This window comes from Aquarana catesbeiana, linkage group LG03, assembly GCF_042186555.1.
Source record: "Aquarana catesbeiana isolate 2022-GZ linkage group LG03, ASM4218655v1, whole genome shotgun sequence".
Lineage (NCBI taxonomy): Eukaryota > Metazoa > Chordata > Amphibia > Anura > Ranidae > Aquarana > Aquarana catesbeiana.
The window spans coordinates 106,946,949-106,973,567 of record NC_133326.1 but is presented as its reverse complement, the minus strand read 5'-3'; the positions used below and the strand labels follow the sequence as shown (position 1 = coordinate 106,973,567).

The 26,619-nt window shown below is 41.4% G+C and overlaps 5 non-coding genes across 5 annotated transcripts; 3 read left to right on the top strand and 2 right to left on the bottom strand.

The window, feature by feature from the left end:
- Nucleotides 1-3,791: 3,791 nt before the first annotated feature.
- Nucleotides 3,792-3,863, top strand: TRNAD-GUC (transfer RNA aspartic acid (anticodon GUC)). Its single transcript has one exon. It is a non-coding gene; the product is annotated as a tRNA-Asp (tRNA).
- A 1,201-nt stretch (nucleotides 3,864-5,064) lies between these two features.
- Nucleotides 5,065-5,136, top strand: TRNAD-GUC (transfer RNA aspartic acid (anticodon GUC)). Its single transcript has one exon. It is a non-coding gene; the product is annotated as a tRNA-Asp (tRNA).
- Nucleotides 5,137-5,390: 254 nt separating this feature from the next.
- Nucleotides 5,391-5,464, top strand: TRNAI-AAU (transfer RNA isoleucine (anticodon AAU)). Its single transcript has one exon. It is a non-coding gene; the product is annotated as a tRNA-Ile (tRNA).
- Nucleotides 5,465-6,521: 1,057 nt separating this feature from the next.
- On the bottom strand, nucleotides 6,522-6,593 carry TRNAD-GUC (transfer RNA aspartic acid (anticodon GUC)). Its single transcript has one exon. It is a non-coding gene; the product is annotated as a tRNA-Asp (tRNA).
- Nucleotides 6,594-7,794: 1,201 nt separating this feature from the next.
- On the bottom strand, nucleotides 7,795-7,866 carry TRNAD-GUC (transfer RNA aspartic acid (anticodon GUC)). Its single transcript has one exon. It is a non-coding gene; the product is annotated as a tRNA-Asp (tRNA).
- Between the last annotated feature and the right edge of the window lie 18,753 nt (nucleotides 7,867-26,619).

The window sequence follows — 26,619 nt, the reverse complement described above, 5'->3', positions numbered from 1 at the left end:
GTTTTAGGGAGAGTTTAAAACCCCTCCAAATCCCTTCCCTTTTTTGTCGTTTTTGGGCTCTAAAAATTTCAAACATTTTTTGACATATTCTCGAAAAGCCAAATTTTGAAGATGCACACAGTGTGTCAGAATGTGCTATCTGCCATCACGGGAGATCAATGGACGCGTTTTGGGGGTGCAACCCCTTCCTCAATAACAAAGTAGATGGGAGGAAGGGGTTGCACCCCCAAAACACGTCCCTTGATCCCCCATGATGGCAGCTAGCACATGTTGACATTCAGCAATTTGTGTGCATCTTCAAAATTTGGCTTTTCCAGGGATGATTCACCCCATTTGAACGCAATATCAAACACAGTTTAGAAATACTCATGTCTGATATTGCCTACAATTTCTTGAAAAGTTGAACTTTGTAAGTTCCAGATTTGTGTCTTTCTTGTTGTTTTTAAACATGCTTGTTTTATCTTAAATGGACATTTCTACTTTTAGTAATGTGACCCAAAAAATTGTTATACAACAAACATGTTGGTTTGTTTTAAAAACCTTTTATAAATGCACATGTGATTGTGCTGGTATTAAAAAGATTGATACTCAAGAATGTGTGGATTATTGTTTGAACGCTCCAAAAATTTTGTTGTGCTCAAATTGGTGTTTTCTGTGACAATGGGGGTTATTTCCTAAGGGCAAATCCACTTTGCACTACAAGTGCAGTTTCAAGTGCACTTGTAGTGCAAAGTGTCTTTGCCTTTAGTAAATAACACCCAACAGTGCTTTGTAATGTTACACAATCACGCCTTTTTCAGGACTCACCACATTTCTGTCAGGGACAGTTAAAAGAAACACAAGCAGTAAATGCCACCAAAGATTTTAGTAGTTACATTTTTTTTTATTTGAAAAAGGTTTCAGACATTGTCTGGCATATTGATGGCCCCCCTACCCGCAAAGTAATCAAGGTATCTTAGACGGACCTCACGGGCACTCAGGGGGGGCAAGCCAGGACGGGCAATTTCAAGCGCCGTCAGGGTTGGTTCATTATGAATTCCGGCCTCAGGCCCAACTGAGCCAGCATAGTTGGCAGAATTTTGTCGTAAATAGTTGTGTAGAACACAGCACGCCAGGATAATATGATTCAGTTTGTACTCCGCCATGTGTATGGGTGTAAGAAATAGGTGGAACCGGCTGGCCATGATTCCAAACGTGTTCTCCACCACTCTTCTGGCTCTGGCCAGCCAGTAATTAAAAACCCTCTGGTCCGGGGTGAGGGTCCTCATTGGCAATGGCCGCATAAGATGGTCCCCTAGCGCAAAAGCTTCATCAGCAACGAAGATGAATGGGAGTCCTTCCACATTGTCTTCTGGAGGTGGCAAGTCCAAGTTGCCATTCTGGAGACGCCTGTAGAACTTCGTCTGGGTGATGACTCCACCATCGGACATCCAGCCATTCTTCCCACGTCCACATACAGGAACTCGTAAGTAGCCGACACCACTGCTAACATCACAATACTATTGAACCCCTTATAATTATAATAGTATGACCCTGAGTTGGGTGGTGGGATGATGTGGACGTGTTTCCCATCAATTGCCCCTCCGCAGTTAGGAAAGTCCCAACGCTGGGCAAAGTGAGAGGCCACAGTCTGCCATTCCTGTGGGCTGGAAGGAAACTGTGGAGTCAAACAAGAAAAAAAATTAATCATTTTGCACCTAAACAGGGAAAGCAGATTAGACACAAACATTCTTGGCCAACATCAGTAGAACATTTATTTTAGGGAGTTTTGAAAGACCAAGGTATAAGGTACACCTATCAGATTCCCCCTCCCACCCACCCTCTCATGGGCCATTTCTGACATTTTAGAGGGGGGAGCTCTTGGACGGGTAACCCTCCCCACTTCATTGAGAGATGAATGCCTAAATAATGTGTATTACTTTGGCCAGCCCCTCCTTACTTACACTATTGACAGCCCACTGGACAGGTAAGAAGTGTCAGAATACAAAGATATAAATACACACTGTACCCATTTTAGCACATTTGGACATTCTGCTATTACCTATCAAGATAATAATAGTATACAAAAACTTGAAACAGTACCATTTGAAAGTATACAGGCAGGCCCTTGCACTACATGCTTTGGGGAATTCATCCATAAATCTGACCACAAAAGAGATGGGTATAGTGTGTATGGGTTTGGCAAAATCAGCAGATAGATGATTGAGGATAGACAGAGAATTGGTATCAGCTGACTTAGCAGTTGGGGGGAGGGAGGCTTCCAACTGATTTGGGGAACCCAAACAAAAAAGCCTCTGGCACTCTGCCTGAATTTAAAGCACAAATCACATTTTTAAACATTTTAGGGGGTATTTAGGATAAAGCACTACTATGGAGCTGATAAAATACATTGTTAAGTGACTACATGAGGTGAATATAGGGCCAGGAGACCATGCTGGGGACGTAAGTGAAGGCAAATATGTATGAAGGCCAAAAAAAATAATTACATAAAAATCCAGCATGCATGAGGACAAAGGGGACATTCACAGCATATTACAATCATGGTAATTAGGGAATGAAGAAAGAAATACAATATATTATAAAACATTAAATACAATAAAATGTGATATAAAAGGATAAATCTTACCTTAATATACTCCTTCTGCAGGACCTGGATGATGGCAGAACAGGTCTCTGGGATAATGATCCCCAGAGCCTGGGGGGAGATGCCTGTTGAGAACTTGAGGTCCTGTAGGCTTCTCCCCGTCGCCAAGTACCGCAGGGTGGCGAGTGGCGACTAGCCTCTGCTCCGGAGTGATGGCTTGCCTCATGCAGGTATCCTGCCTGCTAATATAAGGGGTCAGCAAAGCCAACAAACGGTGAAATACGGGGTCCGTCATCTGGAGAAAGTTCCTGAAATCATCAGGATTATTCTCACGGATCTCACAGAGCAAAGGCATATGACAGAACTGGTCACGCTGGAGCAACCAATTCTTGGTCCATGAACTCCTCCCCACCCTGTTCATGGACTGGACTTGTCTCAAGGTCAGGACCCCAACACCAAGCCCCCGCACAGCACGAACTCTACGAGGAGTACGTATATGCAACATGGCTAGAAAACGGTCGGCTGCTCAGAAAGAAGTAACAGAACGCACTGAAGAAGAGCAAGGCCTGTGAAGAGCGACCTGAAAAACAGTAACGAACGAACAAGAACACAATGACAGAGTCACGCGTAACTCGCTGCACGCACTGAAGAGCAGATACAAACCCACAAGCACAAACTGAACAACAGAAAATGATCTGAAAGCCACGAGTCTGAAAAAGCACGAATCGTCTCTCACCAAGCTTTTACTAACACGAGATTAGCAAAAGGAGCCCAAAGGGTGCCGCGCTTGGTTTGGATCTGCCGTTTTCTAGTCTCGTCGTACGTGGTGTACGTGAACGCGTTCTTGGCGATCGGAAATTCCGACAACTTTGTGTGACCGCTTGTATGCAAAACAAGTTTGAGCCAACATCCGTCGGAAAAACTCCATGGATTTTGTTGTCGGAATGTCCGATCAATGTCCGATCGTGTGTACGGGGCATTAGACAAGATATTTTGGTTGACTAGAATAAAATGTAAAATGAAAGGTACACTCAGGTGCGCTACTACTGTCAAACCAACCAGACTGAGGGAACTCCCTCAAAAATAGCATCTCTTAATTACATTTCCAAAATCATACACGTAAATACAAAGCTATTTTTTTTCATATGTTTTCTCTATTGATTTAGTATATGATACTAGTTACCTGTACACAAACTTTTGCAGCTAGTCCTCGTTAGTATAGTGGTAAGTATCCCCGCCTGTCACGCGGGAGACCGGGGTTCGATTCCCCGACGGGGAGGCTCTGCTTTTCATCCACAAAATGCCCAAATCAATAAAAATCTGTAGTCCTGGTCATAAAGTGCTTATATGATTAGTACATTTAATGTCCTTTTATCTCATATCACCATGTAACTTCTCGCCTTTATCTACAATTCACATCATTTAATACTGGTTACTTTTAAAAGTTTTTTTTTAACTGTATTTGCTTAGCTTTTTTGGTTTCTACTTCCTGGTTACCCTAAACCTGGGCGTGTCACTTGTAATTCGCACGAATCTCATATCTAAACTGTGAAATCTCAAGAGATCTGACAGTACTGTCATAGTGCGTATGCACAAGATAGAGTGCCCCATTTTGCGCATGCACAATATGTAATTACACTGGTATGTAAATAAGCTCATTTGCTGGTATAGATACACGTAGTGAAAAAAATAGCAGTTGTGCATTACATTTCCACAAGTGAGTAGAGGAACCGGATTTTAGTATTTCACATAGGTGTGCGCAGCCTCTTGCATTAGGGTGTGCACCCCAAAGCTCAAATACATATGCATGCGTATATATACTGATGGTGTCAGTAGGGCAGTGGACAGTGTCATTAGTTTTATTTTATTTTTAAATAAATTATTTTATTTTGTAACATTTTTTTTGGGAATGAAATATCAGTGGTCTAAACAGGGGGGAATATGTACCACACAAGGTGATTAGGGTGTGCCCAGGCACACCTGGCACACCCTGTGCGCACGCCTATGGTATTTCATGTATTCTTTTAGTGTTTAATAGTGTACATGTGCTAATTTTCTGGTAAACGGTGTTCACATCACACATGCGAGGTATCACCGCGAGCGTTAGAGAAATAATTATAGTGCAAGACTTCCTCTGTAACTCTAAACAGGTAACCTGTAGAAAATTTTAAAGTGTCACCTATGGGGATTTTTAAGTGCTGTAGTTTGTCGACATTCCACAAGTATGCGCAATTTTAAAGCCTGACATGTTAGCTTATCTATTTACTCGGCGTAACATAATCTTTAACATTTTACCAAAAAATTGAGGTATATATATTTATTATTTTATTTATTAACCACTTGACCACTGGGCACTGGATGAGTACGGCTGAGAAAAATTGACATAGAGAATTGCAACAATTGCCTAGCCTTGACATTTTTTCATTTGTTTCCTGTATTATATGCTGGATCCTGCCATGTATTGGAACCTAAATAGCTAGTCCTCGTTAGTATAGTGGTAAGTATCCCCGCCTGTCACGCGGGAGACCGGGGTTCGATTCCCCGACGGGGAGGCAATTTTTTCTCTTTGTATTATCTATCATATTCGTGTTTTCCAGCACAATTCACCAAACTGTTGTTAGAGAACACGGATTGTAATATCTATTACATTGTAATCTGTCTATTCTTGTTGAATTTGGAAATATAACGCTTTTGTTTCACACAATGTCATACTGCTACATAAGTAACCTAAAAAAAAGCGACTGCTGAATAGTTATGTGGTTATTCTTCCCCGCTATTATATTGTGCAAAGCATAAACATGGAAGTGGCCGGTTAGCTCAGTTGGTTAGAGCGTGGTGCTAATAACGCCAAGGTCGCGGGTTCGATCCCCGTACGGGCCATGTAAATTTTGTTATTGAATCATTATAGTTATTAAAGTGAGCCTCTAATAAATCATTCCCTTCATTTCTGTACTAAACTAACCAATGTGCTATTATTGAAAAACACCTTCCAATATTATATCCGTCTGTCGAAAAAAATGAGTAATTCCTTTAGAACAGCCTTTTTTTACCAGCAAGTGAGTTTAATGCCATACAGCGCATGCACAACTCATCACTATCCTCTGGGAAAAGTATATACAATTTTTTTTTGAAGTAACCAGTGTTAGATGATGTGAATCTCGGGCTGGGATCGCACTAGTACGGTACGACCTAGCGCAAGCATATTTTTTGCATGTCCCTGTGTATGGCATGTTGATTTCATTGGCAATCCTAACATGAGAACTACCCTTTCACACTGACGCGTTTTTAGGCATTTTAGCTCTAAGGCCCCATTCACACCTGAGCGTAGCGAGTTTGAGCGGTTTCCCGCGACCTCCTCTGTAACTCTAACCTGGTAACCGTAAAAATAAATTTAAAGCGTCGCCTATGGAGATTTTTAGGTACCGTAGTTTGTCGCCATTCCATGAGTGCGTGCAATTATAAAGCGTGACATGTTTGGTATCTATTTACTCAGCGTAACATCATCTTTCACATTATACAAAAAAATGGGCTCATTTTACTGTTTGTTTTTTTTTGAATTCATGAAAGTGTCCCTTTTCCCAAAAAGTTGCGTTTAAAACACCGCTGCACAAATACCGTGTGACATAAAATATTCTAACAATCACCATTTTATTCTCTAGATTCTCTGCTAAAAAATATATATATATAATGTTTGGGGGCTCTAAATAATTTTCTAGCAAAAAATACGGATTTTAACTTGTAAACACCAAATGTCAAAAATAGACTTAGTCATGAAAGGGTTAAACTCATCAATATAATAATGGGGACTAATATGTAATTTCTGATAATAGCTATTTATTTAACACATGACTTTTGTAGATGAAAAGCAGAGCCTCCCCGTCGGTGAATTGTGCTGGAAAACACGAATATGATAGATAATACAAAGAGAAAAAATTGCCTCCCCGTCGGGGAATCGAACCCCGGTCTCCCGCGTGACAGGCGGGGATACTTACCACTATACTAACGAGGACTAGCTATTTAGGTTCCAATACATGGCAGGATCCAGCATATAATACAGGAAACAAATGAAAAAATGTCAAGGCTAGGCAATTGTTGCAATTCTCTATGTCAATTTTTCTCAGCCGTACTCATCCAGTGCCCAGTGGTCAAGTGGTTAATAAATAAAATAATAAATATATATACCTCAATTTTTTGGTAAAATGTTAAAGATTATGTTACGCCGAGTAAATAGATAAGCTAACATGTCAGGCTTTAAAATTGCGCATACTTGTGGAATGTCGACAAACTACAGCACTTAAAAATCCCCATAGGTGACACTTTAAAATTTTCTACAGGTTACCTGTTTAGAGTTACAGAGGAAGTCTTGCACTATAATTATTTCTCTAACGCTCGCGGTGATACCTCGCATGTGTGATGTGAACACCGTTTACCAGAAAATTAGCACATGTACACTATTAAACACTAAAAGAATACATGAAATACCATAGGCGTGCGCACAGGGTGTGCCAGGTGTGCCTGGGCACACCCTAATCACCTTGTGTGGTACATATTCCCCCCTGTTTAGACCACTGATATTTCATTCCCAAAAAAAATGTTACAAAATAAAATAATTTATTTAAAAATAAAATAAAACTAATGACACTGTCCACTGCCCTACTGACACCATCAGTATATATACGCATGCATATGTATTTGAGCTTTGGGGTGCACACCCTAATGCAAGAGGCTGCGCACACCTATGTGAAATACTAAAATCCGGTTCCTCTACTCACTTGTGGAAATGTAATGCACAACTGCTATTTTTTTCACTACGTGTATCTATACCAGCAAATGAGCTTATTTACATACCAGTGTAATTACATATTGTGCATGCGCAAAATGGGGCACTCTATCTTGTGCATACGCACTATGACAGTACTGTCAGATCTCTTGAGATTTCACAGTTTAGATATGAGATTCGTGCGAATTACAAGTGACACGCCCAGGTTTAGGGTAACCAGGAAGTAGAAACCAAAAAAGCTAAGCAAATACAGTTAAAAAAAAACTTTTAAAAGTAACCAGTATTAAATGATGTGAATTGTAGATAAAGGCGAGAAGTTACATGGTGATATGAGATAAAAGGACATTAAATGTACTAATCATATAAGCACTTTATGACCAGGACTACAGATTTTTATTGATTTGGGCATTTTGTGGATGAAAAGCAGAGCCTCCCCGTCGGGGAATCGAACCCCGGTCTCCCGCGTGACAGGCGGGGATACTTACCACTATACTAACGAGGACTAGCTGAAGCTCTGTGTATATGGGAATCTGCACTACAATGAAATATTTGATACTAATCATTATAAGAAGCTCTCCCATGTGACACTATAGCAGCGAAGAAACTACCATACCATCTCAGCAGCTTCTAAATTGTCAATGTATCGCTAATGTTACGACATACAATGTTGCCACCTTCTGGAACATATTGGTAACTGCAAGAAATAAATGCTCTGCCATTAGTCCAGTTCTAAACTAAACTGGTTCTTATGTAAGGCGACTAACTGTTATAGAAGAGTTCCTTTTACTGGTTTGCTTTTTTGTCATTACAAAATGATGCACGCGGGTAAAAGAATCAATTTGGGCATTTAGAGCTGGCATGGGGAAGGTATTTTATGCTTGGCTAAGAATGAGGCGGAGAAAAACACCGACTGTAGTATCACCTCCTCACCGCCTGCTTTAATCACTTGCCCTCTGGGAGATTTACCCCCCTTCATTGCCAGGCCATTTTTTGTGATATGGCGCTGCGTTACTTTAACTGACAATTGCGCAGTTGGGCGACGCTGTACCCAAATAAAATTGATGTCTTTTTTTCCCCACAAATAGAGCTTTCTTTTGGTGGTATTTGATCACCTCTGAGGTTTTTATTTGTTGCTAAACAAATAAAAAAAGACCGAAAATTTTGAAAAAAATTAAAGTTTTGCTTTTGTTTCTGTTAAAAAAAATTGTAAATAAGTAAGTTTTCTCTTTCACTGATGGGCACTGATAAGGCGGCACTGATAAGGCAGGACAGACGGGCACTGATAAGGCGGCACCGATGAGGTGGCACCAATGAGCGGGCACTGATGGGCACTGACGATGGGCACTGATATGCGGCACTGATGGGCACTGGTTGGTGGCATTGATGGGTGGCAGTGATATGCAGCACTGATGGGCATTGATAGGCAGCACTGATGGGCACTTATGGGTGGCACTGGTTGGCACTGATGGGCACTGATAGGCGACACTGATGGGCACTGAAAGGCGGCACTGCTGGGCACTGATAGGGTGGCACTGATAGGCGGCACTGATAGGCGGCACTGCTGGGCACTGATACGTGGCACTGATGGGCACTGATACGCGGCACTGATATGAGGCACTGATGGGCATCCCTGGTGGCACTGGCAGTGGTAGGCATTGGAGTGGGCACTGATTGGCAGCTGCCTGGGCACAGATTGGCAGCTGCCTGGGCACATAGTGGCATTTCCCTTTGGGTTTAGGGGCATACCTGGTGGTCCAGTGTGGATGGCTTCCCTGGTGGTCCTGGGCGGCTTCCCTGGTGGTCCTGGGCAGGATCCGAGGGGGGGCTGTGCTGATAAACAATCAGCACAGACCCCCCCTGTCAGGAGAGCAGCCGATCGGCTCTCCTCTACTCGCGTCTGTCAGACGTGAGTGAGGAAAAGCCGATTACCGGCTCTTCCTATTTACATCATGATCAGCCGGCTGATCACGTGGTAAAGAGTCTCCGTCAGAGACTGTTTACCTAGATCGGTGTTGCAGGGTGTCAGACTGACACCCCGCAACAACGATCGCCGGGATGTGCGCCCCCGGGGGCGCCGCAGCGGCTCGATATTCCTGATCACGTCATATGATGTCCGGTCAGGAATATCAAACCACTTTGCCGCCGTCATTTGGTAATAGGGCAGGTGGCAAGTGGTTAATCACCACTGCAGTTTTTATTTTTTGCGTGATAAACAAAAAAAGGCGTCTATTTTTTTTTAATATATTTTTGGTAAAAAAAAAAAAAAATCTCAAAAGCGTATATTGATTGGTTTGCGCAAAAGTTATCGTGTCTACAAACAATGGGATAGATTTATGGAATTTTTGTTTCTTTATTTTTTACTAGTAATGGCAGCGATCAGCGACTTATATCGGAACTGCGATACTGTGGCGGACAAATCGGACACTAAGTGACACTTTTTGGGGACCGTAAAGAATGGCATGGGATTTCCTCACAGGGGAACCCCGAACCAAAATTTAAAAAAAAAATGGCATGGGGGTCCCCCTAAATTCCATACCAGGCCCTTCAGATCTGGTATGGATATTAAGGGCAACCCTGCGCCAAAATTTAAAAAAAAAATGGCGTGGGGTCCCCCCAAAAATCCATACCAGACCCTTATCCGAGCACGCAACCTGGCAGGCCGCAGGAAAAGAGGGGGACGAGAGAGCGCCCCCCCCCTCCCTTGAACCGTACCTGGCCACATGCCCTCAACATTGGGAGGGTGCTTTGGGGTAGCGGCCCCCCAAAGCACCTTGCCCCATGTTGATGAGGACAAAGGCGTCATCCCCACAACCCTGGCCGGTGGTTGTGGGGGGTCTGTGGGCGGGGGGCTTATCGTAATCTGGAAGCCCCCTTTAACAAGGGGACCCCCAGATCCCGCCCCCCCGTGTGAAATGGTAATGGAGTACAAAAGTACCCCTACGGTTTCACAAAAAAACTGTCAAAAATGTTAAAAGTGACAAGAGACAGTTTTTGACAATTCATTTATTTAAAGTCTTCTTCTTTCCATCTTCTTCGGGTCTTCTTCCTTCTATCTTCCTTCGGTTTCTTCCTCCATCTTCTTCTTCCTCTGGTTCTTCCTCCAATCCTCTGCTTCTTGCTCCGGTGTTCTCGTCCGGCGGAGGAAGATGCCGGACGAGAACACCGGAGCAAGAAGCAGAGGATCGGAGGTCCATGATATTTGTAGGCATAATAAATAAATGAATAGATAATAAACCATTTTTAATATAATCATAAAAATAATATTAACATAATAATTGTAATAATAGATTTAATGCAAATAATCAATCAATGGACATAATTAATACAATAGATACAAATAAATATATAAATACAATTACAGATCATAAGTGCAAAAATCACATCATAAATATATAAACAGTAGATGGTGATAATATTAAAATTCATGATTGAAATAAACTTGTCTGGGCAACCTTAGGTGTATACCCAGCACGTTTCATGGCTGACTGCCAATCATCAGGGGTAAGATGCACATGTATATTGGAAAATCAAATAAATAAAATAACTATTAATATACAAAGCCCTCGAATGAGAGGGAAATGTCAAATACACCCCCTTTCCTATAAATACTTACGGAAAGATCCACAAGTAGGACCCAGCTCCAGTAGGGGATTGGCATGGTGGTCTGGAAGTGATTGTCCCAATTGTGCTTGAGGCAGGGTAATGCCCACCCCCGAAAGAAATCGGAGAAAGGGCCAGGAGGAACAGCAGCCATGGAACAAACCAGACAGTCACGCCACAAATCCAAAATATATCATGTGTGCATATTTGACCCAAATATGTAAAAAAAATTGAACTAAAACAAAAACTGAGTAAACTGAAAATATATGACACAGGTCAAACATGTAAACGTTTAAATGAGGGATTGTATGTGTGTGAAAGAGGTGTGTACAGAGTAATCCCTACTACATCAGCATATGTGGGACCACAGTGTATGTGTGATAAAATGTGTATTGCGATTATGAGAGTAAATAGCACACCTAGAAAGAGTGTGCAAGTAGGCAATACATGCAACCATGATGAGTGAGCAACAAGTGCATTGCAAAAAGTATATATGTATGAGAGTGTGAATAAACCTACAATCTCCTATGTGATATGAGGCACGAGGTGGAAGAACAAACATTCCACCACCCTGCAGCGTCAATTGGCGCTGCTCGTGGGGCACGTTTGAACATGACGCCGATGCTCTGAAGTCAGACTCCGCCTCCATAATGCGGCTAGAATGAACTGAGGGGAGAGATCTGAGCGCAACGCAATCCTGGAAATGAGACAACCAAGTGTCCAGCCCTGCTGCCCATAGTCTGGGCTGGCTGAGAGATGGTGAAGGATAGTATCCTTAACTGCTTGCCGACCAGCGCACGACGATATACGTCGGCACAATGACAGCTGGGCAAATGGGCGTACCTGTACGTCCCCTTTAAGATGTGGCTTAGTGGGAGCGCACCCGCCGCATACTCCATGAGCGTACCCGCGGGTCCCACGGGCTCGATGTCTGCCGGGAGCCCGTGATCGTGACATGGAGCGGCAGAACGGGGAGATGCCTATGTAAACAAGGCATTTCCTTGTTCTGCCTAGCAACATGACAGGAATTTACTGCTCCCTGTCATTGGAGCAGTGATCTCTGTCGTGTAGTGATCCCACCCCCCCACAGTTAGAATCACTCCCTAGGACACACTTAACCCCTTGATCGCGCCCTTGTGTTTAACCCCTTCCTGCCAGTGTAATTTGCACAGTAATCGGTGCATTTTTATAGCACTGATCGCTGTATAAATGTCACTGGTCCCAAAATAGTGTCAAAAGTGTCTGATGTGTCCGCCGCAATGTCGCAGTCACAATAAAAATCGCAGATCGCCGCCATTACTGATAAAAAAAAATTAATAATAAAAATGCCATAAATCTATCCCCTATTTTGTAGATGCTATAACTTTTGCGCAAACCAATCAGTATACACTTATTGCGATTTTTTTACCAAACATATGTAGAAGAATACATATCAGCCTAAACTGAGAAAGAAATTTGTTTTTTTTAATACATATTTTTTGGGGATATTTATTCCAGCAAAATGTAAAAAATATTGCTTTTTTTCAAAATTGTCGCTCTTTTTTGTTTATAGCGCAAAAAATAAAAACCGCAGAGGTGATCAAATACCACCAATCAAAATATACAGACACCAAGTACTACCAAGTGAATTATGAACTAAGGGCCATACATATTGTATAACAATAGACATATAGCAATTATGAATTTGTTTATTATGTGTGTGGGGTTACTGAAGGCGGGTGTCTTCCACCCATATATATTTGAAAAATTTGAAGCAAAAGTGACCCCTCGCAACCTTAATTTAAACAATGAAATGCCTCCATCCCTAAATATATTGTAACAAGGTATGGGAAGGGAAAATGGAACTTTAAATGAGGCATGGTATTGTGATTGGTATAATTATGTATGAAGATCTGAGAATTATTTTTGATAAATTTATTTTATTTTAGTGTCATAATGCCCTAAGGGTGGTCCGTGATATTTGTAGACATAATAAATAAATTAATAGATAATAAATCATTTTTCCTTGTCAATTTTGTTTATTGACTTTTTGATAATTACAGACATAGGTATTTTTAACAAACATTGGTACAGTTAATGGTAGCAGTAGTACAGATAACATAATAGTATTTGAACTTGAGTTCCAATATTTTAAAATTTTATCTTAACCTATGTAGATGAAGATCTAGTATCTCACTTAAATTATGTTTTGTCTTGAAAATTAATGATTACAAACCAGATAAAACAATTTTATATAATATGATCATAAAGGATGAGAAAAAAAAAGAAAAAGAAAGATCTTAGTTATTAATTTGCTTATATCATTGGAATAGAATGCATTAGAGATTAAATAATGGTTTTGTGTAAAATCAATAGGTTTGTATTTGTTCATTGGAACTATATAACTATTGTATAACGATAGTTAAAGGGGTTGTAAACCCTCGTGTTTTTTCACCTTAATGCATCCTATGCATTAAGGTGAAAAAACACCTGTCAGTGGCCGGCCCCCCAGCCACCCCGTTTTACTTACATGAGCCCCGTATTTCTGCTGGCGGAGACATGCTCTCCCTCTCTCCACAGGGTCCCAGCTCTTGATTGGATAGATTGATAGCAGCGCAGTTATTGGCTCCTGCTGCTGTCAATCAAATCCAAAGACGCAAGCGCGGGGGCGGGACACAGTCCGGCATTCGCGTCTATGGACGCAAATGCTGGACTCGGGAGCACGCCCTCAAGGTAACCCCCTCGGGAGAGAGCTTCTCCTAGGGGGTTCTCTGATGTGGGGAGGAGCTGCGAGAGTCACTGGGGGACTCCAGAAGAGGAGGTTCGGGGCCACTCTGTGCAAAACGAGCTGCACAGTGGAGGTAAGTATGATATGTTTGTTATTTAAAAAAAAAAAAATAACCCTTACAATCACTTTAAGGAAATCAGGAAATATAAATTCCGCTACCAGTATTGTGTAAGAGAGTAAGTAGGAGGGAAGACAGACTAAAGAGAATTAGAAGAGAGAAAAAGGAGAGGGGTAAAATAAAGAAATCAAAGATAGTAGGGATCCCTGGGGTATCTCATATTGTTAGTCATATACTATGAGTATGCAGAATAGATATATGTAGCAATATTACCAAGGGCTTTGTAGGGTAGTGTCAAAATTGGGAGGAAAAAAGTGAGTCACCCAAGGACTCCATATTTTCTCAAATTTATAGATGTTATCATTGGATATGTCTTCTGTTTTTGAATGAATCATAGCTTGATTTATTCTATTCTTAGTTTCAGAAACCATTAACCACTTGCTTACTGGGCACCTAAACCCCCCTCCTGCCCAGACCGATTTTCAGCTTTTAGCGCTGTCACTATTTGAATGACAATTGCGCAGTCATACAACACTCATTTTTTTCCCCACAAATAGAGCTTTCTTTTGATGGTATTTGATAACCTCTTGGTTTTCTATTTTTTGTTAAAAAAATTAAAAAAGACCCAAATAAAAAAAAATCCAAAACCATTTTAAATTTTAATAATAAATTTTGCAAACAGGTAATTTTTCTCCTTCATTGATGTACAATGATGAGGCTACACTGATGGGCACTGATAGGCTGTACTGATGGGCACCAATAGGCTGCTTTGATGTGCACTGATAAGACAGCACTGATGGGCACTGATAAGGTGTCACTGATGGGCACTAATAGGCGGCACTGGTGGGCACTCTTGAGGTGGCACTTTTGGGCACTGATAGGTGGCATTGGTGGGCGCGCAGGGGGCGTGCGGGGAGAGGGGCAAAGGGGAGGACATCTATTGACGGCCTCCCGGCAAAGTAGGTCCGCGCTGTAGATGTCATTCAGCTATATTCAAAATTTATTCCCAGACACTCTTGTTTGATGAGCAACATACCATTACTGTGTTCATATGGCTATCATCCTTATACTCATGCACTCTCCCACACCATCCTATGCTGCAATCCTACATACACGCTACCTCAGCCCCCATGGAGAGGTCTGTGCCTCTGGCTCAACTTGTGCCGTTTAATGCATGCTATATCAGCTGCCTGATTTGGTAAGTGTGCTTGGCTAACTACTTATAGTAAAAGCTTACCTATTTTACTCCCTTCTATACTAAGTGTGGTTTACCATATCTATATATATATACTACAGGCAATTGTCGCATCTGCTCCTGGCGAGTTAAGGTATTCACGAAACGCGTCGATCTATGAGTTTAATCTGATGCCACATTCATATCAGTTATGTCCTGATATACATGCATATCATGTGATCACGGACACAGTTATCGGGCATGTCACCCTTGGCACTTGCAGGCCATATTATTGCCTTATATGCAATTATTCTTACTATCATGTATCCATTATGATATGTGTTTATTGATATGTATTTTTTATCTACAATGCCTATATCTTGTGCGATTTATATCTGTGCATTTATATGAAACCTTTTCTTCAACCATTACTATGTTATGAATTAAAAACCTTTTTACTCCTTCCTCCGCATTCCAACTGCTTCATCTAAAGTCCCAAATTCCTTTTGTTATGTGTCATTCGGCTATAGCGTGGATCTGAAGGGGTTAATGATGGGGTTTTCCAAGCTTTGGAAATTGTTTGCTTTGCTGCTGTGTTAATTTGAAGTAGGAGTTTGAATTGGGTGTGTTTGGAGATAGAGGCCGTTTTTAGGTTTAAAAATGCAATTGTAGGTTCAGGAATGATAGATTTTTTAAATAATGTTGAGAACATGAGAAAAACATCTTCCCAAAAATCTTTTGTAACTGGACAGTCCCAAAATATATGGAGATATGATCCTAGTTCACCACAGCCGTAAAAGCAAAACGGAGAGTATTGGGGAACATATTTCTGTCAGAAACCATTAAATCAGACCAAGACAGAAGTACAGTTAAATCACACTTGTTTAATAATAAAAGTAAATAGAACAAACGTAGTCAAAACATAGCCAGAGTTCAGGAACCGAAACGGATAATCAGACAAGCCAAATGCCAGGGAGCCGGAGATGAGCATAGTAAAACAGCAAGCAGGAACTGGAGGCAGTGGGATGTCAGCCAAGCAAGTCTTTTAACAGGAATGCAGGAGAGCGTCTCTGCGATGTTGACTAAGGCAAAGGCAGAGATCCTCTGGGTTGGATGGCTTAAGTAGGCAGGACTGATGAACAGGATATCATCAACAGCTGAGTAACTGTGGAGAGATAGGAGCTGGCAATTAGCCGACAGCTGAGCGGCCAGCTCAGAGAAGGAAGGGCTGAGCACAGCCCTGACAGTACCCCCTCCTCAATGACCCCTCCCCTTCGGAGGACCACAAGGCTTGAGGGGAAAACGTCTATGGAAATCATGGAGAAGGGCAGGGGCATGTACGTCAGAGGATGAGACCCAAGAGCGTTCCTCTGGACCGTACCCTTTCCAATGCACCAGGTACTGTATGCGCCCACAGAACCTACAGGAGTCAACAATAGACTGTACTTCATATTCCTCATGGTTCTCAACCTGTACAGGGTGAGGACATGGCACAGAGGTGGTAAAGCGGTTGCAGACCAAAGATTTTAATAAGGAGACATGAAATACATTCCAAATACGCATGTTAGAAGGAAGGTCTAATTCGTAAGCCACTGGGTTATTCCTGCAATGAATATGGAAAGGCCCAATAAACCGAGGTGTGAACTTCAGTGAGGAAACATGAAGTCGGAGGTTGCGAGATCACAGCCAGACCCTGTCCCCAACCTGGTAGGAAGGCGCAGCAGGCGTCTGCTGTCAGCATGGAGTCTGTACCTATCATTAGCATGTCACAAAGCCTCTTGGACTTGTGCCCAAGTGGAACAAAGACCACGGAGATGCTCCTCTAAAGCAGGAATACTCTGTGGAACAAATGAGTCAGGCAACATGGAAGGTTGGAAACCATAATTCGCCATAAACGGGGTCAATCGGGAAGCAGAATTCAAGGCACTGTTGTGAACAAACTCTGCCCACGGTAATAGGTCTGACCAGTTGTTATGATGGTCAGAAATACAGCAACGTAGGAATTGCTTCAAGGACTGATTGGCTCATTCTGCTGCCCCATTAGACTGCTGGTGATACGCAGAGGAGAAAGCAAGCTGAACTACCAACTGTGCACAAAAGGCTAGCCAGAACCGGGACACAAACTGACTACCCCTGTCCGAGACAATCACCTTGGGTAGCCCATGTAGGCGATAGATCTCCCGAGCAAAAATGGAAGCCAGTTCCTTAGAAGTGGGCAACTTCTTTAGTGGAATACAATGACACATCTTTGAGAACCGGTCAACCACCATAAGGATAACTGTGTTGCCCTGGGAGTTGGGTAACTCCACAATGAAATCCATAGACAGGTGGGTCCAGGGCTTCTCTCCATTGGGTATGGGTTGTAGGAGGCCCACTGGAAGGTGACGTGGAGTCTTACTCTGAGCACACATGGAACAGGCAGCTACGAAGGGGGTTACATCAGCACATAGACTAGGCCACCAAAATTGTTTGGAAATTGCCAAAAAGAGTTGATTCTTTCCAGGGTAGCCAGCAGCCTTGGGAGAATGTAAGTCTGGAGCACGGCAGTACAGAGGCTCTCTGGGACAAAGCAACGGTCACAAGGTTTTTTTAGAAGGAGCATGGACCTGAGCAGCAAGAATTTTGTCACCCAATGGAGAAGTGAGACTGGTGCGAACTGTAGCCAGAATATGATCAGGAGGAATCACAGGAACTGGAACCGACTCCATCTTGGAAGTGTAGGAAAATTGTCATGACAAGGCGTCAGCCCTTACATTCTTAGTACCGGGTAAGAATGAGACAATGTAATTGAAACTTGACAAGAAAAGAGCCCATCACGCCCTTCTGGGAGAGAGGCATTTAGCCTCAGACAAGAATGTGAGATTCTTATGGTCAGTAAGAATGAGAACCGGCACACTGGTACCTTCGAGGAGATGTCTCCATTCTTTCAGGGCTAAAATGATTGCCAACAGCTCTCTGTCACCAATCTCATAATTGCACTCCGCAGGTGACAATTTCTTGGAAAAGTAGCCACAAGGATGCAAGACGCTCTTAGAGGTAAGACGTTGAGACAGAAGGGCACCAACACCAGTCTCAGAAGCATCAACCTCAAGGATAAAAGGTAACGTAGGATCAGGATGTGCCAACACAGGAGCAGAAACAAAGGCAGCCTTGAGACTCTCAAAGGCCTTAACGGACTCCGGAGACCAACTCTGTGGGTTACCGTCCTTTCTGGTCATATCAGTCAGGGGCTTGACCAGAGATGAGAAATTACAAATAAACTTCCGATAATAGTTGGCAAAGCCCAGGAAATGCTGCAGAGGACTTAAACCCACGGGTTGGGGCCACTGTAGGACTGCTGAAAGTTTCTCTGGGCCCATCGAAAAACCAGCAGTGGAAATGACATAACCTAGGAATTTAACCTGTTCACAATGGAACTCACACTTCTCCAATTTACAATAGAGATTGTTCTATCTTCGTTTCTGAAGCACAGGACAGACATCTGTGTGGTGGCTCTCCAAGGACTTGGAAAATATGAGGATATCATCGAGGTAAACCAGCTCACATAACTGCAATAAATCTTGGAGGACATCGTTAATGAATTCCTGGAAAACTGCCGGGACGTTACAAAGGCCAAAAGGCATTACGAGGTACTCATAATGGCCTGTTCTGGTATTAATTGCAGTTTTCCACTCATCGCCCTCCTTAATCCTCACGAGATTGTATGCCCCTCTCAAATCAAGCTTCATGAAAACCGTTGCTCCCTTGAGGCAGTCAAATAACTCCGTAATCAATGGAATCGGATAGGCATTCTTAATCGTGAAACTATTGAGACCCCTATAATCAATACAAGGTCTCAGTTCACCACTCTTCTTCTTCACGAAGAAGAAACCAGCACCAGCAGGGGGCGAGGATTTGTGGATGAAACCTTGAGAAAGTGTGTCTGCAACATACTCCTCCATGGCCTTATCCTCCAAGACCGACAAAGGGTAAACCCGGCCACGAGGGGGTATGGCACCAGGTTGAAGGTCAATTGCGCAATCATACGGCCGGTGTGGAGGCAAACTACCGGCTTGACCTTTGTCAAAAACCGCTAAAATTGTGGTACTCTTCCGACAGGGAGGAGAGCGAAGAGGTGCACAGGACCTTGGCTACCTTCTGAAATTCTGAATTCATGGCTTTTGCCTACTGTCAGAAACCACGAAATCAGACCGAGACAGAAGTACAGTTTAATCACACTTGTTTAATAATAAAAGTAAATAGAACAAACATAGTCAAAACATAGCCAGAGTTCAGGAACCGAAATGGATAGTCAGAAAAGCCAAACATCAGGGAGCCGGAGATGAGTGTAGTAAAACAGCAAGCAGGATCTGGAGGCAGTGGGATGTCAGCCAAGCAAGTCTTTTAACAGGAATGCAGGAAAGCGTCTCTGTGATGTTGACTAAGGCGAAGGCAGAGATCCTCTGGGATAGACGGCTTAAGTAGGCAGGACTGATGAGCAGGATATCATCAACAGCTGAGTAACTGTGGAGAGATAGGCGCTGGAAATTAGCCGACAGCTGAGCGGCCAGCTCAGAGAAGGAAGGGCTGAGCCCAGCCCTGACAATTTCGCAATTCTGACAGGGACCAGATACCAGTGAGTGAGTACCTTATAATTTCTCTGAGGCAGTAATATTTTCTGAAGATGATTTTGTTGTGGCCCAGATTTTATCCCACATGGTTGCTTCCAAATGAAATCCAAGGTCTCTCTCGCATTTTACCACATATGATGGTAGTTCCACCTTAGGTGAAGTAATAAGATGATTGTATATTATTGTTATGAGTCCCTTTGAGTGGGGATCACGTTTACATATGCTTTCAAAGTGCGTAAATTTATCTAAATTACTTCTTCCTTGTATATAAGGCGTAAAAAAATGTTTTAATCTGCAGATAACGAAAAAGTTCTGAATGGGGAAGTTTATGACTTTCACATAGTTCAGGAAATGTTTTAAATGAGGTAGATGACGATAACTCACAGAGTTGGGTTAGGTTAGAGGAGATCCATTCTTTAAAAGATTTAGGAGATGAACATGCAGGCTAGAAAAGTGGGTTTCTAATAAATAATAAAAGGGGAACATCTGGAGACTGTAATCCATTGACTAATTTAAATTTATCCCAGATATCAACTGTATGTTTAGTTATCTTATTTTTAATATTTTTACGATCAGAAGAATTAGACCATATTAGGTTTGTTATGGAAAGTGGGTCACAGTCAATTGATTCTAACGCTAGCCAAAGCAGAATTTCATGTTTTGCGTGATATTTACTAATATGTGCTATTTGAGCTGCATGGAAGTAAGTGGTAAAATTAGGAAACCCTAGTCCATCTTTAAGTTTGGGAAGGTGAAGTGTGTTTTTAGGCAAATGAGGTTTCAAAGAACCCCAAATGAACACAAGTGTTTTACGTTGTAAATTTCTGAGGAAATATGCCGGGACAGGAATAGGTATAACTCAAAAAAGATACAAGATTTTGGGTAATATAGTCATCTTTATTACGTAAATTTCACCTATCCATGATATTGGACCATTGTTTAAGATAATTGGAGATTTGCTGCAATAATGGAGGGAAATTAGCAGAGAAGTTGTAAGAAAGATTGGGGGTAAGATTAATTCCTAAGTAAGCGAGGCGTGATGTGGACCAGGAGAAAAGGAGGGATGTTTGTGCTTGTTGTAGAATATGAGGAGTAGGGATGAGCTTTGAGTTCGAGTTGAACTTATGGCTGTTCGCCAGTTCGCCGAACAGCGAACAATTTGGGGTGTTCGCGGCAAATTCGAAAGCCGCGGAACACCCTTTAAAAGTCTATAGGAGAAATCAAAAGTGCTAATTTTAAAGGCTTATATGCATGGTATTGTCATAAAAAGTGTTTGGGGACCTGGGTCCTGCCCCAGGGGACATGTATCGATGCAAAAAGAAGTTTTAAAAATGGCCACTTTTTCTGGAGAGAAACAATAAAAGTGTAATATTCCTTTAAATTTCGTTCTGAAAGAGGTCTGAAGAGTATGATGGGTGAGATAGGATTGAATCATTAATGTGCCATGTGGGGTCTTGTGCTTTAGGTATTAGAGAAGTGAAAGTTGAAAGTATAGCACAGTGATCGGTCCATGTAAAAGGTATAACAGTTGAAGTATGCAATTCCGGGGACATACTTATTGAGATTAAAATGTGATCAATACAGGAAAAAGATTTGTGTGGATGGGAGTTAAAAGAATATTGGCGTTTCGTAGGATTCATTTCATGCCAGGAATCTAGCAGTGAATGTCGCTGAAGAAGTCTTTGGAACAATCGAGATTGAGAGCTGGATGCGGTAGGAGTTGGGGATTTATCTAGATAAGGATATAGAACTTGGTTCGAGTCTCCGCAGATGAAAAGTGTGCCCAATTTAAGTGTATCTATTACCTGTAGTAAATGAGAAAGGAATGATGATGGATTTCTGTTAGGAGCATAGTAGGATACCACAGTGATTGGGGAATCACATAGATGCCCCGTAAGTATGAGATAACGACCTTCTGGGTCTTTGATCTCTGTCAGAAGGGAAAAGTGTGTAGTTCGATGAAATGCTATTAGTCCTCCCCTTTGCTTAGACTTAGCAGATGCAGTAATAACTTGGGGGTAAACTGAGCCAAAATATTTAGGAGTCGACGATTCAGTGAAATGAGTTTCTTGCAGGCATACTATGTGTGCTTTTGAGGAAGACAATGAACGGAAAACTTTAGTTCAATTTTGTGGAATGTTTAGACCTTGTACGTTTAATGTAAGAACATTTAAGGGGACCATCTAGAAACCTTGACGAGGTTATTGTAATATTTTGCATACATAGTTTGTGAATCTATATTTACCCTGGGGAGGAGCAAGAAAAAAGAAGGGAGTAGAAACTAAGGTTGCCACCTTTTCTTCAAGTCAAACCCGAACACTTTAGCGGCGCACGGCAATTTTTTTTTATAGTATAAACTATACACATATTTTGCTATTAAATAACCATTCTAGTCATATGAAGTTAAGAACAAGAGTACCACTTTACATCAGAGTCCATAGAGTTCCCCTTTTACATCTGAACTCGCAGAGTTCCCTTTCACTGCAAGAGGGGACTCTGCAGACTCTGATGTAAGGGAGAACTCTAACATAAGGGATCCTCTGGGAACCCTGATTTAAGGGGGAACACTGAGAACTCTGATGTACAGAGAAGACTCTGATGTAAGGGGAAACATTGTTGCCTCTGGTGTAAAGGGGAAATCTGATGTAAGTTGTGCCCTGAGAACCATGATTTGTCTTTGTGTACTTACTCAGAGGCAGGAGAGAGAAGGGGGAGACTTCAGTCACAGACAGGTAAGGGTGGTGAGCTCACTCACCCCTTGGCAGTCAGCACATCTCATCCAGATGTTTCGGAGGCTGCTGGACGTCAAATTTCCGGCCCCAACTTACTTTCCTATTTTGAGGCACAGAGGGGTAGGTGTGGGGGGGAAGAGGCGCAACTCAGGCCCCCTCTCCTCTCCTGTCTGTGTGTGTGTTTGGGGGGGTTGTTAGTGCTGGCTTTAGGCAGTGTTAAAGAGTGTAACAGACACGCTCAGCTTAGACAACTGCAGCCAGCAACCCTGCTGGGAAGCTGTAGTCCAGTCTAAATTATGTGTCCGGGTTTCAGGCAGTCTGAAACCCGGACGCATGATTCCAAACCCAAACTGTCCGGGTGAATCCTGGACAGGTGGCAACCCTAGTATAAACTGATTATTAAAGAAGAAAGAGAGAGTAAGAAGAATCATGTGTACAAATTGTTTACAATTAATCGTGTAAATATTGAAAAGCAAAATGATGACATCTTGAGCGTGTACACAATGCTAACTCAGAGGCAATGGGGGTCATTTACTATAGCGCTATGGCGCTAATTCGCGCAAATTGCCGCAAATTAGCGCTAATTCGCGCTAAACCGGTATTCACTATAGCGCTGGTGAATAAATACTCCCAAAATCGAATTTACTATAGCTCCCTGAAACTAAATAGCGCCCAAACCCTTACTCTGCTAAAACCTAGAGAATTGTACATGGAAATAATGTTTAGAGCATGATATAATTGCCTAAATGGTACTGAAATATGCGGTATATTATTTAAAGATTATCTGCTTTTAAACTGTGTGAAAAAGTGATTTCTACACTGAAATATCTAAAAGTCTGAAAAGTGAAAAATTCCCCGTTTTGGACAACTAGGTGCCAACACAACTGAGCAAGTGTCTTTTTTACCTGGAGCTATAGTAAATACCAAAATGAGAGCTAATTAGAGAGCATTTTTTGGGAGTTAAAATCTGCTCTAATTTAGTCCAAATGAAGTTTCAGTCATTGATTCTAATGGAACAATTGTAACTTTCACAAAAAAACCTAATGTTGAGATGAAATGTATCTTTCTGAAATTAAAGACCCAGAAGGTAGATACCTGATACTCATGGGTTATATAATGGATACAGCAATCACGGTGATTTCCTACTACGCTCCTAACAAACAACCTACACCATTCCTCTCACATATATTACAAGTGATTAATACACACAAAATAGGAACAGTGATAATGTGTGGGGATTCGAACCAGGTCCTCCTCCCATTTCTAGATAAATCACCTTTTACACCATCCAAAATAACCTCTAGATTACCTTTTTCTCAACTTCTTTCCAAATACAATCTGGTAGATTCGTGGAGAGAAAGTAACCCAATGAAAAAGAAATTCACTTATTTCTCGCACCCTCATCAAACCTTCACCAGAATAGATCACATTTTTCTAACAATAGGAATGATACCAGAAATTATTGCATCAGATATAATTCCGATTCCGTGGTCTGACCATAATGCAGTATACACTACCATAGCCTCAGCCATACCAAAAGCGCATGACCCAACGTGGTACTTACCGGACATAATGCTCAAACACCCACTACATCAGATGGCCATTGAACAAGCTTTAAAGGAATACATATCAATTAATAATACAACAGACATCTCCCCAATAACACTGTGGGAAGCTCATAAGCCTGTCTTGCGTGGTACAATACAAAGACAAATGGCACTATTTAAACGGGAACGCAAAAATCTAGCAAAAAAACTAGAACTCAATTTTAATGCAGCCTACATATCATTCCAAGATAATCCATCTCAGAGTACAAAATCTCATCTGGAAAAATCTAGATTGGAATACGATCTATTTCTCACTGAGTCAGTTGATAAATCCCTCAAACGCTCCAAACACAATTTCTACATGAATACAAACAAACCAGGTACATATTTGGCTCGGGCATTAAATTCAACTAACAAATCTTTCAAACCAATACGTTTGAAATTATCAAAAAATGTTTACACTTGTAATCCAGTTAAAATAGTCCATAAATTTCACTCACATCTCGCAACTTTATATAAGACAAACAATGAATTTAATCCTACAGAGGCTGAATCCTTCTTCTCAAAAATAACCTTACCTGAGTTATCTCAGAATCAAAAAAGCAGTTTGGATGAGCCTATAACTATAGATGAAGTTGCAAACGCCATAAAAGACCTAAAACTTAACAAAAGACCAGGCCCAGACGGCTACTCGGCTTTATACTATAAAACATTCTCAGAAATACTCTCTCCCATTCTCACTGAAACGTTTAACAAACTTCTAGATGGACATTCTTTTCGGCAAGAAACACTAATGGCAATTGTTTGTATGATCCCAAAACCCCTTTCTGATGATACTTCCTGTGTGAATTATCGGCCTATCTCTCTGTTAAACCTCGATATTAAATTATTAGCAAAAATAATAGCAAAACGCCTTAATAGCATTATAGGAAAATTAATACATAGAGATCAAGTAGGCTTCATGCCAAATAGACAGGCAGGCGATAATATACGCAGGGCAGTGTTATTGGCTCATATTGCTAAAAAACGGAAAATCCCTTTATGTTTTCTATCTCTCGATACTAAGAGGGCATTTGACACAGTATCCTGGCAATATATGCAATATTCATTACAAAAATGGGGTTTTGGACCCCACTTTTTAACATGGATCAAAGCATTATATAATAAACCCAAAGCCTATATAAAATATGCTGGATACAAATCTGAAGCCTTTAATATCGAAAGAGGTACCCGACAGGGTTGCCCATTATCTCCCTTATTATTTGCCCTTATACTCGAACCCATGGCCCAATACATCAGAACAAACCAAACTATAACTGGCATTGAAGTAGGAGGTATTACACACAAATTATGTATATTTGCAGACGATATATTACTTTTTCTATCATCACCACAGGTCTCTGGTCCTAACTTAATACCAGCTCTTGATGGATTTGCAGCCCTATCCGGCCTTATGATTAATCCTAAGAAATGCCTAATGCTTAATATTTCACTCACAAACATGGAATTGATCCCGGCTAGGGCTGTACTCCCATTCACATGGGCAGAAAAATCAATCCCATATCTTGGAATTCATTCAACAGCATCTCAGTCTGACTTATTCTCAACCAATTATCCTCCTGTATTAAGACAGATCACAAATCTAATAAAACAATGGTCGCAACTTCCTTTATCCTGGATAGGGAAGATTAATGCAATCAAAATGACTATTCTACCCAAATTGCTTTATCTATTCAGAGTCCTCCCTATTCCAATTCCTTCCTATTTTTTGAGAATAGTACAAAAAAGAGAAACTTTGTTTATATGGGGCTCTTCTAAACCACGTATACCTATACACACACTACATCTTCCCAAAAATAAAGGAGGCCTGGGATACCCTAATTTTACTAACTACTACAGAGCAGCACATTTGGCCAGTCTGTCCAAATACCATGCAAAACAGGAAATCCCATTATGGGTATTTATAGAGGCTTCAGAAAATGACCCACTATTAATATCAAATTTATTATGGCTTGATCCTAAAGACCGCTTTAAAATTCATAATCCCATAACTAAACACTTCTTATCTCTCTGGGATAAACTAAAAACCAAATATCAGTTACAATCTCCACACAATCCTCTCCTTTCTTTTATCAGAAATCCGGCCTTTTATCCGGCATGGATCTACCCAAATTCTTTTAAAGCTTGGACAACATCAGGCATTCAGACACTAAATGACTTCATAGCATCTAAATCATTCCTTTCATTCCCATCGCTTAGAGAAAAATATGATCTACCAAACTCTGAGATATTTAGATATCTCCAAATCAAAAATTTCTATACACCATTCCTAAAGGGGGATACACCATTATCCCAATTATCCATTTTTGAATCAATCTGTACAAAAGATCCATTTGCTAAAGGTACAATTTCATCACTTTATAATCAATTATATGGAGTAGCAAATCTTAATAGACCCTCTTACGTTCAGAGGTGGGAGGAGGACCTGGGACGAACTTTAGAAGACACGGACTGGTCTAACATATGGCTCACATCTAAGTCATCTTCACCCAACATCTTAGCACTGGAGACAAATTATAAAGTCCTAACTCGCTGGTACCTTGTACCCGCTAGAGTGGCAAAATATTCACCTAATACCTCAGCTCTTTGTTTTCGAAGATGCCCAGAAATAGGCACATATTTACACATATGGTGGACGTGCCCAGTAATCCAAACCTTCTGGAAGGAAGTCTTCGTGATTGCATCTAAAATATTTAAAAAAATAATA